Source organism: Odocoileus virginianus, chromosome 32 (assembly GCF_023699985.2).
Source record: "Odocoileus virginianus isolate 20LAN1187 ecotype Illinois chromosome 32, Ovbor_1.2, whole genome shotgun sequence".
NCBI classification, from domain to species: Eukaryota; Metazoa; Chordata; class Mammalia; order Artiodactyla; family Cervidae; genus Odocoileus; species Odocoileus virginianus.
The window spans coordinates 15,807,200-15,828,692 of NC_069705.1; the positions used below are offsets into that span (position 1 = coordinate 15,807,200).

The 21,493-nt window shown below is 41.2% G+C and overlaps 1 long non-coding RNA gene and 1 other non-coding gene across 2 annotated transcripts; both read left to right on the top strand.

Annotated features, from left to right (window-relative positions):
* The first annotated feature begins 3,175 nt into the window (after nucleotides 1–3,175).
* LOC139032649 (uncharacterized) lies at nucleotides 3,176–11,854 on the top strand. Its single transcript, XR_011485232.1, has 4 exons — nucleotides 3,176–3,361; nucleotides 4,402–6,424; nucleotides 8,000–8,055; nucleotides 11,303–11,854. It is a non-coding gene; the product is annotated as an uncharacterized lncRNA (long non-coding RNA).
* A 6,315-nt stretch (nucleotides 11,855–18,169) lies between these two features.
* Nucleotides 18,170–18,278, top strand: LOC139032670 (U6 spliceosomal RNA). The gene has a single exon (XR_011485249.1). It is a non-coding gene; the product is annotated as a U6 spliceosomal RNA (small nuclear RNA).
* Nucleotides 18,279–21,493: the final 3,215 nt, after the last annotated feature.

Genomic DNA, 21,493 nt, shown 5'->3' on the forward strand with positions numbered 1-21,493 from the left:
AGAGGTCATAAGTGTAAAGAAATCACACAAGTGGTGAAGTCTTCCTAAGAAATCACTGACAAACATTAAACTATATAAAATGTCTGTAAAATCGAAGATGAACTGGTGGTTGGGACTACGGAAATTTTGAATTTATTGTTGAGGAAACTAGATATGGTTATTTGCACATCCTTCTGCTGATTTTACAGAGTCCCAAGTTGAACTTCAAAATAACTTAAGTTTTCATCTAGGAATAATATTAGTAATGTTTCTGGTACAGAGTGGTCAGACCTCATAGGAATACATCTTCTACAAAAGTGCCTGTAGCAAGGAGGTTATACGTGGGTAAGTCAAGGAAAGCAAAGATGAGAGTAGAGAAGTTGCTTGCAAAGGATAAAGGCACCAGACTTGCCTGGTGGTCCAGTGCTTAAGAATCTGCCCGTCAGTGCAGGAACAGGGGTTTGACTCCTAGAAGATCCCATATGCCGCAGAGAAGCCTGTGCACCACAAGGACTGAAGCCCGCACACCCTGGAGCCTGCATTCTGCATCAAGATAAGCCTTTGGCCTGAGAAGACTGTGCACCCCAACTAGAGAAAGTCCTTGCCCACAGATGAAGACCCAGCCCAGCCATAAATAAATAATTTTTTTAAAAAGAGCACATCTTTTGCAAAGGTGCCTGTAGTAGGGAGGTTATATGCAAGCAAGTCAAAGAAAGCAAAAATGAAAGTGAGGAATTTGCTTGCAAAAGATAAAGGTACCATTTGTTTTCACATTTAATGTGTTTATTGAACAGTTAATATGCACAAAGTACTGTACTGTGTATAAACATACATATATAGTACATAAGCCAAGGGAAAATCACAAGAAGGCAAACGTGGACACTCACACTTTAGGAGTGGAGATAAAACACACACACACTCACACACATGATTGTGATACAAGATAGAAAATATAAGCCTTTGGGAAAAATCAATCAGCAATTTAAAGTATAAGACATGAAATCAGGACAATGATATTCTCCCAGCTAAAATGAAACCCAGATGCTGAGAGAAAGGTACAATATTAACCTAATATCCTGAAAATGTAGGAAAAAGATTAACTTTTAATAAAAGGTCATCACACATGAGCAAAGAGGAAGAGTATAAATAGGAGAAAATGTAGAGTGGGATGAAAAACATTGGAAAGTATAGAAAAGAGGTTATTTCAATTAGTTAAATATGTGAATGTTAAATTAATGATTTCTGCATATTGACTGAAATTAATGAAATTATCAGTGCCTGACACTGCATTAGGGTCCTTAAGATAATTGCAAATGTGATTAGAATACCATAAGCTAATAGAATTTCATGGAAGAGAAAAGAAAATCAGACCAAGAATGCATGAAATATTTTCTGTATATATATTCAAACACATATACACAAATTGATATAAATGAATAACAATACTCACCTAAGGTGGGTTTAGAAATTAAACTTCTGAGAGATCTTAATAAGTATAGATTAGTTGTTTAATATTTGAAACCTGGCATTTATCAGCATAATTGATACACCAATTTATAATCATTTCAAAGAACTCAGAATACAATATGGCAGATAATCCTGCTTTTCTCAGTGTCAGGCCCATTTAGGTGACTTCTATAAGGAGATGACCAGTTACATAAAGAAGGGAGAAGAAAATAAAAAGTATTTTATAGTATTCTTCTTAGCTTTTAGCTATGGTCTCACATGATATTTCCTTTCTATCCCATTCCATTAGAAAGATATGGATGAAGTTCACACATTCAGCAGCCTAATTAGGTAATCAAAGATAACTTAATTTTTTTAAATCATCTTAGAAGAAATAGTTGTGTTGTGATTATTTACTTTAATTCTTTCTTGCTAAAAAAAATTTAACTCTTAGGATAGTTTTTTGCCTGTCTTTAGATATAACCTGCTTCAGTTCAGTTCAGTTCAGTCACTCAGTCATCTCCAACTCTTTGCAACCCCATGGACTGCAGCACTCCAGACTTCCCTGTCCATCACCAGCTCCTGGAGCTTGCTCAAACTCATGTCCATTGAGTCGGTGATGCCATCCAACCATCTCATCTTCTATCATCCCCTTCTCCTCCCACCTTCAATCATTCTCAGCATCAGAGTCTTCTCAAATGCGTCTGTTCTTCGCATCAGGTGGCCAAAGTATTGGAGCTTCAGCTTCAACATCAGTCCTTCCAGTGAACACTCAGGACTGATTTCCTTTAGGATAGATGGGTTGGATCTCCTTGCAGTCCAAGAGACCCTCAAGAGTCTTCTCCAACACCACAGTGCTGGATAAAATGCTTATCTGGCTTATCTGGCTGCATATCAAAATATTGTTTTTATTTTTTAAATTTTTATTGGAGTACAGTTGCTTTACAGTGTTGTGTTAAAACAAGTATATTAATGCATATATGTAGAATCTAGAAAATACTCTCTTTAATATATAGCCTCCATTGTTCTTGTATTACATGCAATTATTCTTCTATTTATAATTCCCTCTCTTAGGAATTGTTTTGAATTGTGTTTTTTTTAATAGAGATTGAGTTTGGAGAGAATTATTGATTTTTTTGTACTACTAAAATCTGCTAATTTTAGAGTTTATTTTCATCTATAAATATAGCTTGCAGAGTTTCTGGTTTTCAACATTTTATTTTTGGCCCAGAATTGAACACATTCTGTAAGCATTTCATGGATACTTAAAAAAGGAAGGTGAGTTTTTTCTTTGTGTATAGCTATAAAAATAAAGTTTATTATAATACCAATCTTCTGCTTGTTTCTTACTTATATTTGCTATTTAAACATGAAAGATCTAGGGTTAGCTTATTTCTTCCCATAAATCCTGCCCCTCCCCCACCCCCACCCCAGCATTCTGTCATGATGGGTTTGTCACCTGGAAGTCAGGCCACCTCTCCGAAATCCTGGTTCCAGACTCACTAGTTGTGTCATCTTGATCAAATAAGTTAATGTTTCTAAATCATAAAATCAATTATAAAATTAAAATAATAATCCTCTATTTCATAAGACCAGCCTCAGAGTAAAAGATATAATGGAGATACAGTGTCTGGCACATAATATAGTCAATAAACATTAGTTTTATTATTACTGATATTGTCATCATGCTCAGTTCATTTCTAACATTTTTTAAATTTCTTAATTTTCTTTTCCCTTTTATTGACAGGCACTTGCAGAGAGATGGAAAGGTTGATTTTTGATCAAACTGCTCAGAATGCTTTCTCTAGAAAACACAACAGAATGAAGGCCAGTAATTCCAAAGCATCCATTTTATAGACGAAGCTACCAAACCAAAACATCCAGAGAAGGATCGTCTGTCCTCTTGTATTAAAGTCATCTGAACAACTTTTAAAAGGTAATTATTGCCCCAGTATTTTTTGAATTATTAGGTAGACTCTTGGAGGCAAGAATTTTAAGTAGCAGAAACAGCGATAGCAGTGGCCCATAGAGAGAAGGCAGCTCTGGGTGAGACTTAGGAGTGGCCTAAACCTATCCATGGCTTCCTAGGTGGCTCAGTGGTGAAAGAATCCATCTGCCAGTGCAAGGAGATGTAGGAGACTCAGGTTTGATCCCTGGATAAGGAGGATCCCTTGGAGGAGAAAATGGCAACCCAAGCCAGTATTCTTGCCTGGAAAATCCCATGGACAGAGGGAACTGGTGGGTTACAGTCCACGTGGTTGCAATGAGCTGGACATGACTGAGCATAGCACACGGACACAAATCTAATCAGGGCCAGCGAAGAACAGTGCTGTGCTGGTGAGGATCCAGATAAAACAGAAACCAGGCCTTCCAGCTGACTCATCAGAGCAGGAAAGACAGGGAAGGCCCATGTCACCTACCCACTGGCGCTTGCCATCTGCCTTTACAAGGATTAAATGGTGAGCTGCTGCAGCTGCTGACCTTCAGCAACACCTGAAAGGAATTCAGGGTGAGGACCAAGACTGAGGCCCTCTGTGCTCCGGGAGAAACTAGCAGAATAGATCTTTAGATGGTTAGGTATTTGCAAGAGCTGATCTTATGAGCCCAAATCTTGTATCTTTTCATATCTAGAAAAGTACTAAAGTCCTTCATGGTGACTTCTGCCCCTTCTGACTAGCAGTGGCCCTCAGGAGGCTAGCAGAAATCTGCAAACATATGTGCTTGATTACACATACTCCCCCTTCACCAAAATCACTTATATCCTGACCATCCCCCTCCCTCTTTGGAGCAGTATCTATTCCAGGGCTATACTCCTCATTTTGCCCCCCCAAAACTTAACTCATAACCTTCATGTTGTACATTCCCCCCCCCCCCAATTGTCAGCTGGTAAAGAAAAATAGACAAAAGGAGGAAAAATAGACAAAAGCTGTAATGACCTTAAGTCAGACCATGGATCGCACGTTTTTTCTGTTCCAGCTGAGCCCGCACTTTAGTTGGAAAGATCCACGTACCCCAAAGTCATTACATTACCTGTATGATGGAGCTCTAGAACCATCAAGATGAGACAATCACTTGAGGAAGAGGATGACTCAACGAAACCTCAGAGAGAACTGGTGTTTCAACTCTAAAGGATAAGTGAAGCCTCCCCCATTCCCTACCCCTAACAGCAAAATTTAAAAAAAAAAAAAAAAAAAAAAGGAAATAGATACAGGTACAGAAAAACCAGACAAAATCTGGAATGGACTAAAGTCAGCAAAGATAGGGAAAGCATCTCAATTTTATGTATGTATTTGTTTATTTTTTCATCTTTCAGCTGGTCTACGAAACATGGGGGAATCTTAGTTGCCTAGCCAGGATTCTAACCTGCACCCTCTGTATTGAAAGAATGGAGGCTTAACCACTGGACCATCGGGGACATCCTAAATATCTTAATTTTAAATGAATGAAGATTTGATAGACTAGTAAATAGGTTAGAAATACGCATTCCAGCTATTTAAACTTGAGCCAGTTCACTTAACCTACATGCCTGGATTTCCTCGTTTGTTAACTAGGCATACCCTGACACCTACCGAACAGGGGGAAAAGACCAGAGTTCAGGCACATCAAATATTTAGTCCATAGTAAGCATTCAAGGACCAGTTTTCAGGTGATGCTAGTGGTAGAGAATCTGCTTGCGCATGCGGGAGATGTGAGAGATGCGGTTTCAATCCCTGGATGGGTAAGATTCCCCTCAAAAAGGAAATGGTAATAACCCACTCCAGTATTCTTGCCTGGGAGATCCCATGGGCAGAGGAGCCTGGTGAGCTACAGTCCACAGGGTCACAAACAGTCCGACACGACTGAGCACACAGCACACAAGCAAGAAAAGTTTTACCGTTTTATCATTTTTGTTGTTGTTTTTGTTTATTGTTGATTTATCATTAGTATCTTTCAATTAGATTAGAGAATTTGAAATTAGCAACCTCTTAAATGAAAATGTACAGTGCCATTCAGGATTGAGTGAAAAGGATCACTAGCCATTGCTGGTAGGCGTGCAACTATTTCAGAAAAAAAAAATTACAAATCAAGAGCCTGAAAAATTAATGTTTTTCCACTTGAACCCACTCATTCTATTCCTGGCATCCATCCTAAGCAAATATTCTGAAATATAAAAATACATTCGATGCACAAAAATGTACATTACATATCATTTGTAATAGCCAGAAAACTGGGAACAAAAAGATTTTAATCAGGCAACTATGAAAAATGAGGTTTGCCAAGCATTTACAACATCATAGAAAAGGCCTGTGAATAAACAAAACAAGGGAGACAGAAAAACTGTGTATGTTATAATCACAACGCCACTCAGAGGATCAGCGCAAACAAAAAAGATGAGAATCTGCCTAAAAATGTTCTTGGGGCTTCCCAGGTGGTTCAGGGGTAAAAAAGCTGCCTGCCAAGTAGGAGACACGGGTTCAATCCCTGGGTCAGGAAGCTCCCCTGGAGAAGGAAATGGCAACCCATTCCAGTATTCTTGCCTGGAGAATCCCATTCACAGAGGAGCCTGGCGGGCTACAGTCCATGAGGTCTCAAAAGAATCGGCCATGACTTAGGGACTAAGCAACAATAAAAATGTTCATGTCTACTTGGTGTGGTAGGATTACCTGTAACTTTCCCCTTCCATTTTGTTACTTTTTCAAATTTTCCAAAAGGAACAATTTATTACCTCCATACTAAAATTACATTTTATGCAAGCAGAAATTGGGTAATATTAAGCCTTAGGTAGCTAAGGGAATATCTCTGTAGAGATGCGTGCTGGAAATAATTTGGAATGGCTCCCACCTCTATGTCTTCCAGACGGATTTCCTTATGAGTGTTTCCCCTCTAAAGCAAGACAGAAAGGGACAGCCATGCGCATGCGCTCATGACCCTCAGCTGTTTCCATGGCAGGTGACAGAAACAGCTGCGACCTGGAATGGCTCCCAAGCAGTCTTCCAAGCCAACAGTGATATTTCACCAGGTAGAGCAGATTTCTGCAAGGACAACTCTCCCTGTTGCTTTGAAACTTCCTCAAAATGAAGACACACGCCACCTGCCACCCGTCTCCTTTCTCACTCCACTACCCTCTTTCCCATCATGTCTCATGTCTTTGCATTCAGCTCCCCTGCACACGGCACATGCTATCCTCCTGCCCTGAGCTCACCCCCTATTCCTGACGGAGACCCTGCACCCGGGTGCTGCGTTCATGCTTGTCAGTACCTCATCCTCTTCCAGAAACCAGATGTCAAAAATCAAAGTTTATGCGGTCCTCTGTCAAGGAGAAGTGAGCTTTCTCATTGGCATGAAAGACACTTGGTTGTCTTTCTTAAAAAATATATTTTTTTATTATAGAACTATAGTTCTTATATTATAATCCATGGTAAACAAATTTACATAGGAAAATTATAGTGTATGGTAAACAAACTTGCATAGGAAAATAACTCCTCCTGTGACTGCCTTAACACACGTGCTATTTGATTATTGACACTCTATAGTCTGGGCTTGCCTTGTGGCTCAGCTGGTAAAGAATCCGTCTGCAGGAGACCTGGGTTCTATCCCTGGGTTGGGAAGATCCCCTGGAGAGAGGAATGGCTACCCCCCAGAATTCTGGCCTGGAGAATTCCACGTGGGGTCACAAAGAGTCAGACACAACTGAGCGACTTTCATTTCACTTCACTGTATATTCTGTAATACAATGAATATTTTTTTCTAATAAAAGTAGTAATTAAGCAAGGAAGTGATGAAATAAATAGGTATTTTTCCCCTCTCCGAGACAATTCCTTACCTATATTCAGTGGTTATATCCACAAGGCTAACCTCTGAATGTATGCAATTTTAAAATTTTATTTTATTTTTGGCAGCACTGGGTCTTCCTTGCTGTGCGAAGGCTTTCTCTAGTTGCAGCAAATAAGGGCTCCACTCTAGTTGCGATGCACAGCTTTCTCATTGCAGTGGCTTCTCTTGTGGGGGAGCGTGAGCTCTAGGCACGCTGACTTCAGTAGTTGCATCACTTGGGCTCTAGAACCCAGGCTCAGGAGTTGGGGTGCATGGTCTCAGTTGGTCCACGACATGTGGGATCTTCCCAGACCCGGGATCAAACCCGTGTCTCCTGCATTGGCAGGCAGATTCTTAACCACTGGACCATCAGGGAAGTCCTTGCAATCTGGAAAATAATGAAAGTTGGAAAAACCTCAGGATTAATGTTCTAAATCTTTTTCAAGAGATCCATAATTGTCAAACTTTGGAAAACAAACATCTGAATTATAAGCCTTGATGTTTTCCAAGGCCTGGAAAACAGGTTATGTTTTGGTCATGTCCCAAGGCCTGGAGAATTTGAGAACTCAGCACCACATTATAGTTGAAACCTATGGCGATTGTATGTTCATATCTTTAAGGTACATGGTCTAGAAAGAAGTCATTGGCTATCATGATATTCTGTTGAAAACTGTTGCTTTTCTTATGACATTACTGATTTACGGTGTTTCTTCATTTTCTTATTTTAAATCATTCTTTAACTTTGCATTTTTAAACAAATTTTCAATTTTCTTCTCACCAGAAGGATGGAAACTGCCCTGACAAGAACACCACGAACAGTGCTGCTTTCATCTGCAGGTCAGTAGCTTTCGTGAATAAGTGTTTCTCAGAGTTTTGAAAGCCTTTGGTCAGTCTTTGGAGCACTCAAATGGCTGTTTTTGATAGTTCTGTCCAGCTTTATACTGCTTTTTGAAGAAAGTATTTACTGACCTCTTCAATACATCGTAATGGGAATGATTCTCCCTCTGGCTTGTAGTTTTTAAAAGTGAAACTCAGGTTAGTAGTATAAGGAGAGGTTAAGATTGGGAGCAATAAGAAAAACAGAATTTTATTACCTGTTAGAGTATGACTGATTTTACAAGATTTGACAAGCCTTCAAACAAGATGTCTCTTATCACTCTGAAACTTTAGACCAACCCAGAGTATATGAATCAGAAAGGATAAATTTATTTCTAAATTAGAAAAAAACCAACCCTTGTGCAACAATTCTTAGGGATGCAGCAAGGTATACTGTAAACAGTCTGCTAGAAGGCATCTAGTAGATCAGGACTCAAGATAAATCTTGGCTATGTCAGTATCACTTTGGGCAATTAAGTGCAGTTTTCTATCTCAATTTACCAATGAAGAAAAGGAGGGACTTCCCTGGTTGTCCAGTGGTTGGGTAACTGCCTACCAATGCAGGGAACACTGGCTCAATCCCTGGTCCAGAAAGATACCATCTGCCATGGGGTCTCTGGGCCCATATGCCACAACCGCTGGAGCCCACGCACCCTAGAGCCCACGCTCCACAGTGAGAGAAGAAGCCACCACAGTGAGAGAAAGACGGCGTGCGGCAGTGAAGACAGCATCGTCAGAAATAAATGGACATCTTTAGAAAGAAAGGGATAATGATGTCCAGTTCATAAGGATGTTGGGAGGATTACATATGATCACGATTATGAAAGATATTTGCTCATATCAGCAAGTAGCAATTGCTTCATTGATATTTATTTCTTACTATACATACTTCCCCCCCCAGCCTTTCAGAAACTCAGTGCTCTTCCAGTTAACTTGACATCTAGGAAAGGATCTCCTTTAATCCTTCTAGAAAACCTCAATTGATGTTTCACTTTTACTGGGGGCATTGTCTTTTGAAATCACAGGTCTGAGTTTTGAATCAGAGCTCTGATGATGAAGAAAGGTTTTTCTCTTAGGGAATTTAGGTCTCAGGAAGAGTATAGATTTGTTTGCTTTGTTTTGTTTTGTTTTTTTTCCCCAAGAGCCCTTAAAATTGCATCAAGGTGGGCAAGATTATTAGGTTAAATAAAATGAAATTAATGATATTGCATCATTTCTGATCTACCAAAATGGCAATTTCCTATGGTATAGTATAATGTGTTGCAGAGAGAACTGAACTAGGGGTCAGGAAAGGGGGGGGGTCTTAGTCTACCACTAATCAGCTGTCTGGGAAGAGCAGGTCATATGGTCTGTGGTCCTGAAGCCCTCTTGGGGAAGCAGCATGCTTCTGATTAGATCCCTACATAAGCATTTCCCCTTCCTATTCAACCCAATTTGCTTTCTAATAGTATTTGAACTGCCCTCAAAGATCAATAGTCAGCCAGTCAGGGCAGCACAGGGAATTTGTAATGTCCTGTAGAATGACAAAATTCTCATCTTGACCAAACTTGAACCAGGCTCCTCTGAGCTCTCCGCTCAAGTAGGTATTAACCTTGCCCCCTAAAGACTTAACAAATGCGGACATAGCTTCTAATAGTTCAAAGTTACATCCTTGTAGTGCCTGCCTGAGAAAACTCTAGGCTCCCTTAAAACCTATGGTTTGTTTTGGCCAATACTTGAAGATGGGATCTCTGTCTCCCAGTCTCTGTGGGAGGGTTGTAGTCCAACTTTGACATGTACCAGGTAACAAATCCAGATGGGTTTCACATGGACCAACCCTCCCCTTTCCACTTCTTGTGATTTTTCACTTCCCTGACTACTCAAAGCCTCTGTTGACCTCCCTTCTCGTTTCTTCATCCTGCCTTTAAAACATCCAGTCACTTCTGTAAAAATCGAAATTGAATTCAGTTGCGCACTGGACACACCCCTGTGTGGTAGCATGTTACTGATTAAAACCTGACCTTACTGTTTCAGCTAGTGTCTGGCTTTGTTTATATTTGATGCAAATGACCCTCATGTTTTGGACATTTTCTAGATAGGGAGGAAAATTAGCAGTGGCCTGTCATCTCCTTCGAATTCTGCCACATGGCTGGACTTCATAGAAACAATAGACATTTGGAGTGATGTGCACCATTTTACTTCATAAAAACAATAGACATTTGGAGTGATGTGCACCATTTTTCTTCATAAAAGAGTATGATTGACTATTGGATAAATCAAGAAAATATTTTTTTCAAAAATTACTTTTTCAAGTTAAAACGCATATTTCCTTTATAAAGGAAAAAGAGCACTAACAGTATCATTATCCAAAGAAAACCACTATTTTCATTCTACATAATTACAATAGTGACGTTTATACAAGTTGTTTACAGTTTTTCACAAAATACCTTGGCATCATCATTTTTCTGTGTTACTGCAAAAAATTACATAACTGTATACACTTCATCATCTGAAAGGAATTGTACTTATTTTTTAATAATTTTCTATTCTAGTGTATTTAGACTGCTTTTATTTTTTCAAACCATACATAATGTTGTGGTGAACATCCTTTGGCAAAATTTTGTTTTTCTTGTCATAGAATTATTTTGTTAGGACAGAGTTCTAAATATGGGTCAAATGATGTGAACAATTACTTATGTTGAAACAAATATTTATTGGGTCTAACACACACAAAGTTGAGATAGATGGCATTGCATCTAGGGTAAATTATTCATAATAACAGAGACATCATCGCTCAATCACTAGGAAAGATGAGGGGTAGTTTTGGGGACCAGGTGTGTGTGAACTAGATTGTACTAATAGCTACAGTTTAGTCTTCATTTGCTGGCACCAGAGATAGTTACATTAACTTGGTATCAGAGAAAGGAGTAAGACTTTTCGATCCTAAACTTAGGAAGTAACACAGATTTATTAGTTAATTCATAACCTGCACAAGTGGTGCATGGCATAAAACAATCAAGCCCAGAAATATCTCCAAAGCGTGTAACCATTTGTATATCATTGAATCCACACCATGGGGTGCACTCACGTAAAAAAGACCAGGATCAGGAAACGGTAATGATGAGTGTGTAGGAGCAATTGCCTTGTTAATGATTCAAAGCTCATTTTTCTCAGGCAAGCAAGATTTATGCTGAGGTTTTACTGTGTTCGTTCTTTTCCCGGACTGCAGGTACCTAGAAAGGAAACGTGATGCTGGCATGCTGCGGTAGGGATCGCCAACTCACTGGGAAAACTGGGACCTTCAGGCTTCCCAGCCACGCTGCCCCCTCACTCTCTCTCCATCCTATGACACCTCCTAAACACCATCCTGACTTGACTTTACCCTGTGGACTCTGTTTCATGATGGTCCCTCTTGGACCTTTGGCTTCACCTTCTCCCACCCATGATGAAAATGATCATTGTCTACTTTCTGGGCTGTAATTCTAAGGCAGAGATACTATCTGTCTCCTTCATGATGCTTTTCAGGTACACAGAGAATGACTGGTGGACAGTGAGTCTCCAGTAAAGATTGTTGAATGAAACAAAAGAGATATATCTGATTCTTTACCCTTTGGTCTCTGAATTACCCCCTGATAATTCACCCCCAAATCTTCGTGCCTTCTTTCACTCTTTCAAGTAATTATGGCATTTTACTAAAGCTATTCTGTACATTAACCCAAAGCTGTAAGAAATGTGGGAATTTTAACTATAAAAGTAACATAAAGAGAGATGAAGGGAGAAATGAGAATGATTTGTTCCTTTGCAAATTTGTTGTAAATAATTTGAAAAATACATAAAACGATAAAGAAGAAAATAAATATTACCTCTCGGTCTACCATCCAGGAATACCCATTATACTTTGCTCCAGCCTCTTGCCCTAACAATCACATCAATCTTTTTCTCAAACTCAATGGCATTTTGTTGCCTTTAAGAGTCTGTCTATCTGCTTAAGCAAGACTTCAAGGCCATGGCCTCTGAAGTACTGGGATCAACAAGGCTCCTTAGGGGCAGAATATCACCGGCTTTGGAGTTCAACTCCTTTTACAATATCTCAACTTTGAGCAACTCACTTAAGCTTAGGGGGCTTCAGAGTCTCATCTGTATGTGAGAAGATGTAACAAGCATCTCACAGGCATCAGGGATAGTGAGATGCTGCATATACAGGAACTCAGAGAGTGTTTGGCTTCCAGGGGAGGTTCTGATCCTTCTGGGGCTCCTCCTGTCCCCCACCGTGTTTCTCAACACCCGATCGCTCAGCGGTGTGAATTACCACTGTCCTGCAGTTCTGTGCTGACCCTTAGGCATCTCATTCATCTCTTGTTTCTTTTAGGGGACCACCTTGCTCCTCATCATGGTCTGGTGCAGGCCTGCTCAGTCGTGTCCGATTCTGCAGCCCCATGGACTGTAGCCCACCAGTCTCCTCCATCCGTGGGGATTCTCTAGGCAGGAATACTGGAGTGGGTTGTCATGCCCCCCTCCAGGGGATCTTTCCAACCCTTCCCAACCCAGGGATCGAACCCGCGTCTCTTGCGTTTCCTGCATTGGCAGGCAGATTCTTTACTGTGCCACCTGGGAAGCCCAGTTCCACATTACTGGCTTAATTTATTCATTCATTTAGCACCTATCTGTTGATGGCCTACCAGGTGCAGATCTCTGTGCCACTCAACATGCACACAGTGATGAATGAGAAAGACAAGAGGGTCTTCGCCCTTGTGGACCTTTAGGTGGCAACAGAAGATACAGAATTACAAAAAGGGAGGATATAGAAACAGTCTTGCCCAAATTCCACTCAAACTGCGGATCAAACTAGGTATGTTCTGACTGGACTGGTTTTCTTTTTTCTCATGAAAGCATTTATTCTTATAATTATAAATGAGTACCTGTTAATTGTAAAAAAAAAATTTTTTTTTAAATAAACATGAAACAATAAAGAAAATAAATATCACCTATAGTTCTACCCAGGGGCTTCCCAGGTGGCTCAGTGGTGAATACTCCACCTGCCAATGCGGGAGACTCAGGAAACTCCGGTTCGATTCCTGGGTCTGGAAGATCCCCAGAAGAAGGGAATGGCTACCCACTCCAGTACTCTTGCCTGGACAATTCCATGGAGAGAGAAACCTGGCGAGCTACAGTCCGTGGGGTCACAAAGAGTCGAACACAACTGCATGATTAAACCACCACAGTAAAACACCAACAGATCACATACTTTCTCTAACATAGTAGAGTAAGTCCTGAAGTCTTCTAGATTTTAGTTATCATATCTTCTCTGTATCCTTATGTTTTCTTTCTCTGTAATCCTGGAATATAGTACCATTTTTAGTTCAGTCTCAGAGCCAGGTTTTGTCAAATACCATGATACATAATCTCTGGTTTTGAAAATTTAAATGGTGGGTCCCTCATATTAGAAAATAACTACCCCATCATGGCAGGGCCAGGTTCATGGTGGGTTGCTTACATTTCCCTTGGCAGAGTCCCCACGGGAACCTTGAACAGCCGGCCTTCTGGCTGGCCTGGCACTTACTCCATCACGCGTTTTGGCCATGTGATACCAATACAGGAAGAGCAACCACAAACAGGTCATTTTTTCTGCTACTTCATTTCCATATCTCCAGGTCTGTTTGGTTAGAACTGTCTTGTCCCAGAAGCCGACAGGGAGCCAAAGATGTCGGAGCAGTGATTTATTAAGGAAGAGGCCCCTGAAGAAATCAGTAAGGAAAGGAGGGGAGGAAGAATAAGAAAAGAAGAAGCAAGCAAGGTGGAGTTCCCTGCTGGCGCAGCGGATAAGAATCTGCTTGCCAGTGCAGGGGACACGGGTTCGATCCTTGATTTGGGAGCTAAGATCCTACATGCCGTCAGGCGACTAAAGCCCATGTACCAGAGCTGCTGAGGCTGTGCTCTGGGGCCCACGAGCCACAACCGCTGGAGCCCGAGCATCTCGAGCCTGCGCTCTGCGGCAAGACAAGCCCCCGTTGGCCGCAATTAGAGAAAGCCCACATGCGGCAACCAAGAGCCAGCACAGCCAAAGATGAATCAATAAATACATTCTAGGAAAAGGAAGCAAGCAAGGTCGTCTTGATAGTGTCGAGAAGCCTGGTGTGAATGCAGACTTGGAGACTGTTGCTGCACCTTGAGGTTAAGGAGCTGGGATCTTTCAGCACCAGTCAGTCATTGGCCGTGGACCAACAGGACGGGCAGAGGCGGCTGGATATAAACCCTTGGGCCCAGAACAATCCTCTGAAGGCTGTGAGTAGAGGCCATGAACCATTTCCAGCAGAGTCTAGGGCATGAGAGTGCGGAGCTGGACAGACACATGGGAGGGGGTTGGGGCAAAAAACCGAGTGTCTGATAGACTTTTTAAACCAGAGACTGCTGCTTCTGCTGTCCTCTTCTCCGCCAGCCCAGGAAGTTCGCTGGTAATCAGTCTGCTCCCTCCCCAGGGGTCAGCTCTGGCTACAGGACCAGAAACCCACAGAATTGATAGGAACCCTAATCCTCTCCAAGTCTCCTGCAGCTTTCTCATCTGCTGACTCAGAGTTCGTCTATATCTTACAAATGTGCTGGTTTGTGGGACATCTTTCTAAAAACTGTCCCACTAATAAATTTAAATACCTCTGCAGAAGACTGCTCCAACTTGGGGAGATAAAGCAGGTCTGGAGAAGAGAGCCTACATTTCATTAATTTGAGCAACGGAACCATCTCTTAAGGATTTCATTTGGGCCTGACAGGCTGGGGTCAAGGAGTCACTACCGAGGAGAAATATCAATAACCTCAGATTTGCAGAGGACACCACCCTTATGGCAGAAAGCGAAGAAGAACTAAAGAGCCTCTTGATGAAAGTGAAAGAGGATAGAGAAAAAGTTGGCTTAAAGCTCAACATTCAGAAAAGTAAGATCATGGCATTTGGTCCCATCACTTCATGGCAAATAGACAGGGAAACAATGGAAACAGTGACAGACTTTCATTTCCTGGGCTCCAAAATCACTGCAGATGGTGATTGCAGCCATGAAATTAAAAGATGCTTGCTCCTTAGAAGAAACGTTATGACCAACCTACACAGCATATTAAAAAGCAGAGACATTACTTTTCCAACAAAGGTCCATCTAGTCAAAGCTATGCTTTTTCCACTAGTCATGTATGGATGTGGGAGTTGGACTATAAAGAAAGCTGATCACTGAAGAACTGATGCTTTTGAAATGTGGTGTTGGAGAAGACTCTTGAGAATCCCTTGGACAGCAAGGAGATCCAACCAGTCCATCCTAAAGGAAATCAGTCCTGAGTGTTCATTGGAAGGACTGATGCTGAAGCTGAAACTCCAATACTTTGGCCACCTGATGCAAAGAACTGACTCGTTGCAAAAGACCCTGATGCTGGGAAAGGTTGAAGGTGAGAGAAAGAGGGGACGACAGAGGATGAGATGGTTGGATGGCATCACCGACTCAATAGACATGAGTTTGAGTAAACTTTGGGAGTTGGTGATGGACGGAGTCCTGGCGTGCTGCAGTCCATGGCGTCGCCGAGTTGGTCACAACTGAGCAACTGAACTGAACTGAACCAAGGACTCCCACATGGGGGCGATCTTTTCCTTAAGAGAGTTTTGGTGTCTTTTCAACTTGAGGCTGATGGAGGCGGGATGTCATTTACCAAAGAATCACACACTGATATGGTTTCCAAGTACATACTGTCTAATCCGAAGGGACCACTCAGTATCATCACAGTTGCTTTCAAAGACACACCCCTCTGGGACTAAAATGTAACAGAAAAGCAGACTAAACCTTTTTTTTTCCCCTTTCTTTTCTTAATTTATTTTTTAATTGAAGGATAGTTGCTTTGCAGAGTTGTGTTGGTTCCTGCCAAACATCAACATGAATCAGCCTAACAACCTAGAGGAGTGGGATGGGGAGGGAGGTGAGAGGGAGGTTCAAAACGGAGGGGACATATGTCAACCTTTACTTTAATTAAACCAAAAGGAATTATAGTTAATAAAGCATGCACACAGAGATCTTATATTTCTCTTTTTCCCATTTGTCTTCTCCTCTTTCCTTCTCTCATTCCTATGCCCAGGAACCCAAATTGTCTCTCCATCCTCAGCCCAAACGCCAAGAAAATCTTGTCTTACAGACTCAGACGTGGAAGGGGCTATTCTTTCTCTCACCCTTCTGTTTCCACACCTGTTCTCTTTCTGCGCCTTCAGGAAGTTTCTGTAGCTACTCAAGCTCTCTCCTCAGCTGTCATCCTGATGTGTATTATAAAGTTTCAGGAGATGATGAAGGAAGGATGGCCCAGTAGGGGATTCTCCTAAGTGTGGGTCAAGGGGTACATCTTGTCTCGCCAGCCATTCAGTCCCCCATGGATTCACATGAGCCACCAGGGTGCTGAGGGATGGACACGTTCAAAGGCCCTGGGGTCACTCTGGGTTGCGTGGTCATTCACAGTTAAATGAACTCCGAGACAGCCTCCTGTGAAGCAAGCCTGCAATCAGTGCCCTTGGGTCCCACTGCTGACACTAAGTTCCCTCGGTGAGATCTCTTTTTCTCCTGAGTTTCTTTAAAGGTAACTAAAGTGAACAACTACAGCATAGCGTGACCTCTGGGTTCTTCTTTTTTTTTAATTTATTTTATTGAGGTACAGCTGATTTATAATGTTGTGCTGATTTTTGCTATACAGCAAAGTGATTGTTATGTATTAAACATATATGTACTTTTCCATATTCAGGGGTTCTTTGTAAGGCTCTCTGGACCCAAAAACACCCCATTCACTTGACTTTGCTGTTAAAAATCATTTGAAATTTTAAAATTTTCATATTGAAGTATAGTTGATTAACAATATTGTGTTATTTTCAGGTACATAGCAAAGTGGTTCAGTTATGCATGTACATCTCAAAAATCTTTTGATTGAGTGAAAAAAATTACAGAAATGATCCTGGATGGAAGCCTGCTTAAAGTCTTTCCAGAGCAGAGCCTTACAAGTTGTGGAGTCACAGAAATTGGGAATTTTCAGGGGGAAGAGCTCATTATGCTGGGGAAAAGGAAGAACAAAGAAATGTCAAGATATTTAAGTAAATTTTGTATCATATAGGACCTGTTTATTCCTTCCTTGTCTCTACCTCTATTTCTGGATTGATATCACATCTACTTTTGCTTTGTTGACTATACCAAAGCCTTTGACAGTGTGGATCACAACAAACTGGTCATTTTTTCTTTCTTTTTTCCAACTTATTGAGATATAATTGACATATAACTTTGTATAAGTTTAACGTGTGCAATGTGACTTGCTATACATATAGTTTGAAATGATTACTATAATAAGGTTAACTAACATCTCTATCACCTCACATAGTTACTACCTTTATGTGTATGCAAGTGGTGAGAACACTTAGGATCTCCTATCTTACCAATTTTCAAACTTACAACATCTAGTTATAACTACAACTAGAAGTTGTAACTTACAACTTCTAGTATTGTTAACTAGAATCACCATGCTATACATTATATCCCCAGAACTCATTCATCTTATAACTAGAAGTTTCTCTTGAAAGCAAGTTTAAAAAGTAAAGTAACTGTCTTCCATTACACAGATTTTGAAAAATATTTTAAAATATATTAAAAGTAAATTAGCTGTAAATAATATTTTTGCTATTAGCTTTAGGTAAAGGAGTTTTTAAGCATAACATACGCATTTGCCTTTGGGACATTGGTATGGATGGTGATTGAAATTGGAAAGTCTTTTCTTCACCTCTACAAGCATCAATTTGCATCCTGTAATATGTATGGTGACTGTCAGTCCCCCTGAAGAAACATGGAATGGAATAGTAATATCAATTGTCTTCAAAAATTAAAAGGTTAATTGGGCACAAGAGTTTCCCATCAGCCCTCTGCTGGGTACCACTTTGTCACTTTGCTACCACATACCAGGGGCAGACATCTCCCAGTGAGCATCACCTGGATACCCCCACATCCTTTAGGCATTTTTAATATTATTTTTGACATTACTTTTGTCTTCTGATACCTAATATTACTGATAATAATTCTTGTGAAAAATAATTAAAAAAAAAGTTTAAGTGCTTGCTTCGGCAGCACATATACTAAAATTGGAACGACACAGAGAAGATTAGCATGGCCCCTGCGCAACGATGACACGCAACTCTATGACCCACATCCCAGAATATTAGAAACAAAAGCAAAAATAAACAAATGGGACCTAATGAAACTTAAAAGCTTTTGCACAACAAAGGAAACTGTAAACAAGGTGAAAAGACAGCCCTCAGATTGGGAGAAAATAATAGCAAACGAAGCAACAGACAAAGGATTAATCTCAAAAATATACAAGCAACTCCTCCAGCTCAACTCCAGAAAAATAAATGACCCAATCAAAAAATGGGCCAAAGAACTAAACAGACATTTCTCCAAGGAAGACATACAGATGGCTAAAAAACACATGAAAAGATGCTCAACATCACTCATTATCAGAGAAATGCAAATCAAAACCACAATGAGGTACAATTACACGCCAGTCAGGATGGCTGCTATCAAAAAGTCTACAAGCAATAAATGCTGGAGAGGGTGTGGAGAAAAGAGAACCCTCTTACACTGTTGGTGGAATGCAAACTAGTACAGCCTCTATGGAAAACAGTGTGGAGATTTCTTAAAAAACTGGAAATAGAACTGCCATATGACCCAGCAATCCCACTTCTGAGCATACACACCGAGGAAACCAGATCTGAAAGAGACACATGCACCCCAATGTTCATCGCAGCACTGTTTATAATAGCCAGGACATGGAAGCAACCTAGATGCCCATCAGCAGATGAATGGATAAGGAAGCTGTGGTACATATACACCATGGAATATTACTCAGCCATTAAAAAGAATTGATTTGAATCAGTTCTAATGAGATGGATGAAACTGGAGCCCATTATACAGAGTGAAGTAAGCCAGAAAGATAAAGACCATTACAGTATACTAACACATATATATGGAATTTAGAAAGATGGTAACAATAACCCTATATGCAAAACAGAAAAAGAGACTCAGATGTACAGAACAGACTTTTGGACTCTGTGGGAGAAGGCGAGGGTGGGATGTTCTGAGATAACAGCATCGAAACATGTATATTATCTAGGGTGAAAGAGATCACCAGCCCAGGTTGGGTACATGAGACAAGTGCTCGGGCCTGGTGCACTGGGAAGACCCAGAGGGAGCGGGTGGAGAGGGAGGTGGGAGGGGGGGACCGAGATGGGGAATACATGTAAATCCATGGCTAATTCATGTCAATGTATGACAAAAACCACTACAATATTGTAAAGTAATTAGCCTCCAACTAATAAAAATAAATGAAAAAAAAAATTTAAACACACCCTATGGCATGTGGACCTTTATTTCCTGACCAGGGATCAAACCTGCGCCCTCTGCATTGGAAAGTGGAGTCTTAACCACTGGACCAGCAGGGAAGTCCCACTCCTAGGAATTGATTGCTAATGCTTCACTGGACTTCGGAGTCTTTTCCCCTCAACTGTTGCTGCTTAGCCACAGACTGTGCTGAATGCTTTGGCAACATCACAATACCCAAACGGATTCTTAGTGAGAAAGCAGAAAATGCCTCCCTTCCATTGAGGTTTGAGTCTATCAGAGGACTCCTGAAACACAGAAGTGCTCTCCAATGTAAGATATTAGTAAAGCAGATTTGTTTGTCCTCGTTTTGTTCATTTAGACGCTCCACTTTCGGTGACACATCGGCGTATATTCTTGTGATCCAGCTGGGAGACAGATCTAGATGACAGACCACACTGTACACAGGCTTCCTTGCTCCTCTGTTGGGTAAGGCTGTCTCCATGGGTCAAATTCTTGTTGCCAGGCAACTTCTTCGTTCAGAATGAGAACTGTCCCAAGAGGACCCTCAATCCATATGCAAACAGGCTCCGGGCAGCTGCTCTCACCAATTCAATAGACAAGCCCAGGCACGACTGACTCTCTCTTGAGCTAAATTGAGATTTCCCATTACATTAATTGAAGAGACCAAAGATTCTTCTTTCTACTTTTTCTTTGGTGAGATTTTTTTTTTCTTTTAGGATGTATTAGGTCATAATGAAAGAACAACATAACAATATTATAATCCATCTTCATTTATAAAACCATCCACCTTCCCCCTCCCCCACCAACCCACATTTTCTTTTGCCATTCATCTTGGGTAAGAGAAGTGCAGAGAAGACTCTAGAGTGAATTAAATTACTTTTTTCTGTGAGCTTTATGATCGTCCCTGTCGACAGTTAAGGCCTAAAGCGGTAGCTCTGAACAGTATGTATTAAAGACTTTCTAAGTTCCAGGTGCTGTGCTAAACATTAGGGCTAAAGGTGAATCCAGCATAATCCCTAACATCTAAGAAATCACAACGACTTGGAGGTTCGCCATAAATGTAAGTTTTCATACGATACGGTGTGTGCTGCAGTGAATAATCTGAAAATCAAAGACAAAGCAGTGTTCCAGTCTTTCTAGAAACAGTTCCACTGATTTATAGAGAAGCAGTATTAAGTTGTCCCTCTGATTCCCCACCTTGAGCTCTGGAATTTCTTATTCATGGCTTACCTATCAGCTGCACTAATGATGGTATTTTGATGGCTACCCAACTGCCTTCCATTGCCACTTTGACATTGAGACCAGATCCCCTAATTTTAATTTTTGAAACAGGAATGGACATCTCATTTTCAAAGCAGGGATGGATACGTGGGTGGTGGAGACTTCCAGTGGCACTAATTCCGCAGACTCTTATGTTCCATAGATGCAAGTCACAGCTGAGGCATCTCCACCCAGTGGGAGGCCAGCATGTTCCTCCCTGACTGGGAAGATCTGTCTCTCTCTGTGAAGACTGAATTGAGATTCAAACTGTCAACTAAAAATATTTTCACAACTTGGGACTTCCCTGGTGGTCCAGTGGTTAGGATCTCACTTTCCAACGCAGGGATCTGATCCCTGGTAGGGGAGCTATGGGGCTTCCCGAGTGGCACTAGTGGGAAAGAATCTGCCTGCCAATGGGAGGAGACACGGGAGACATGGATTCAATTCCTGGGTCGGGAAGATTCCCTGGAGGTAGACATGGGAACGCATTCCAGTATTGCATGTGTGCATGATTAGTTGCTCAGTCGTGTCCACCTCTCTGCAACTCCATGGTCTATAGCCCACCAGGCTCCTCTGTCCAGGCAAGAGTACTGGAGTAGGTTCCATGCCCTCCTCCAGGGGATCTTCCCAACCCAGGATTTGAATCCAGGTCTCCCACATTGCAAGCAGATTCTTTACCATCTGAGCTACCAGGGAAGCACAAGAATACTGGAGTGGGTAACCTATCCCTTCTCCGGGGAATCTTCCCAACCCAGAAATTGAACCAGGGTCTC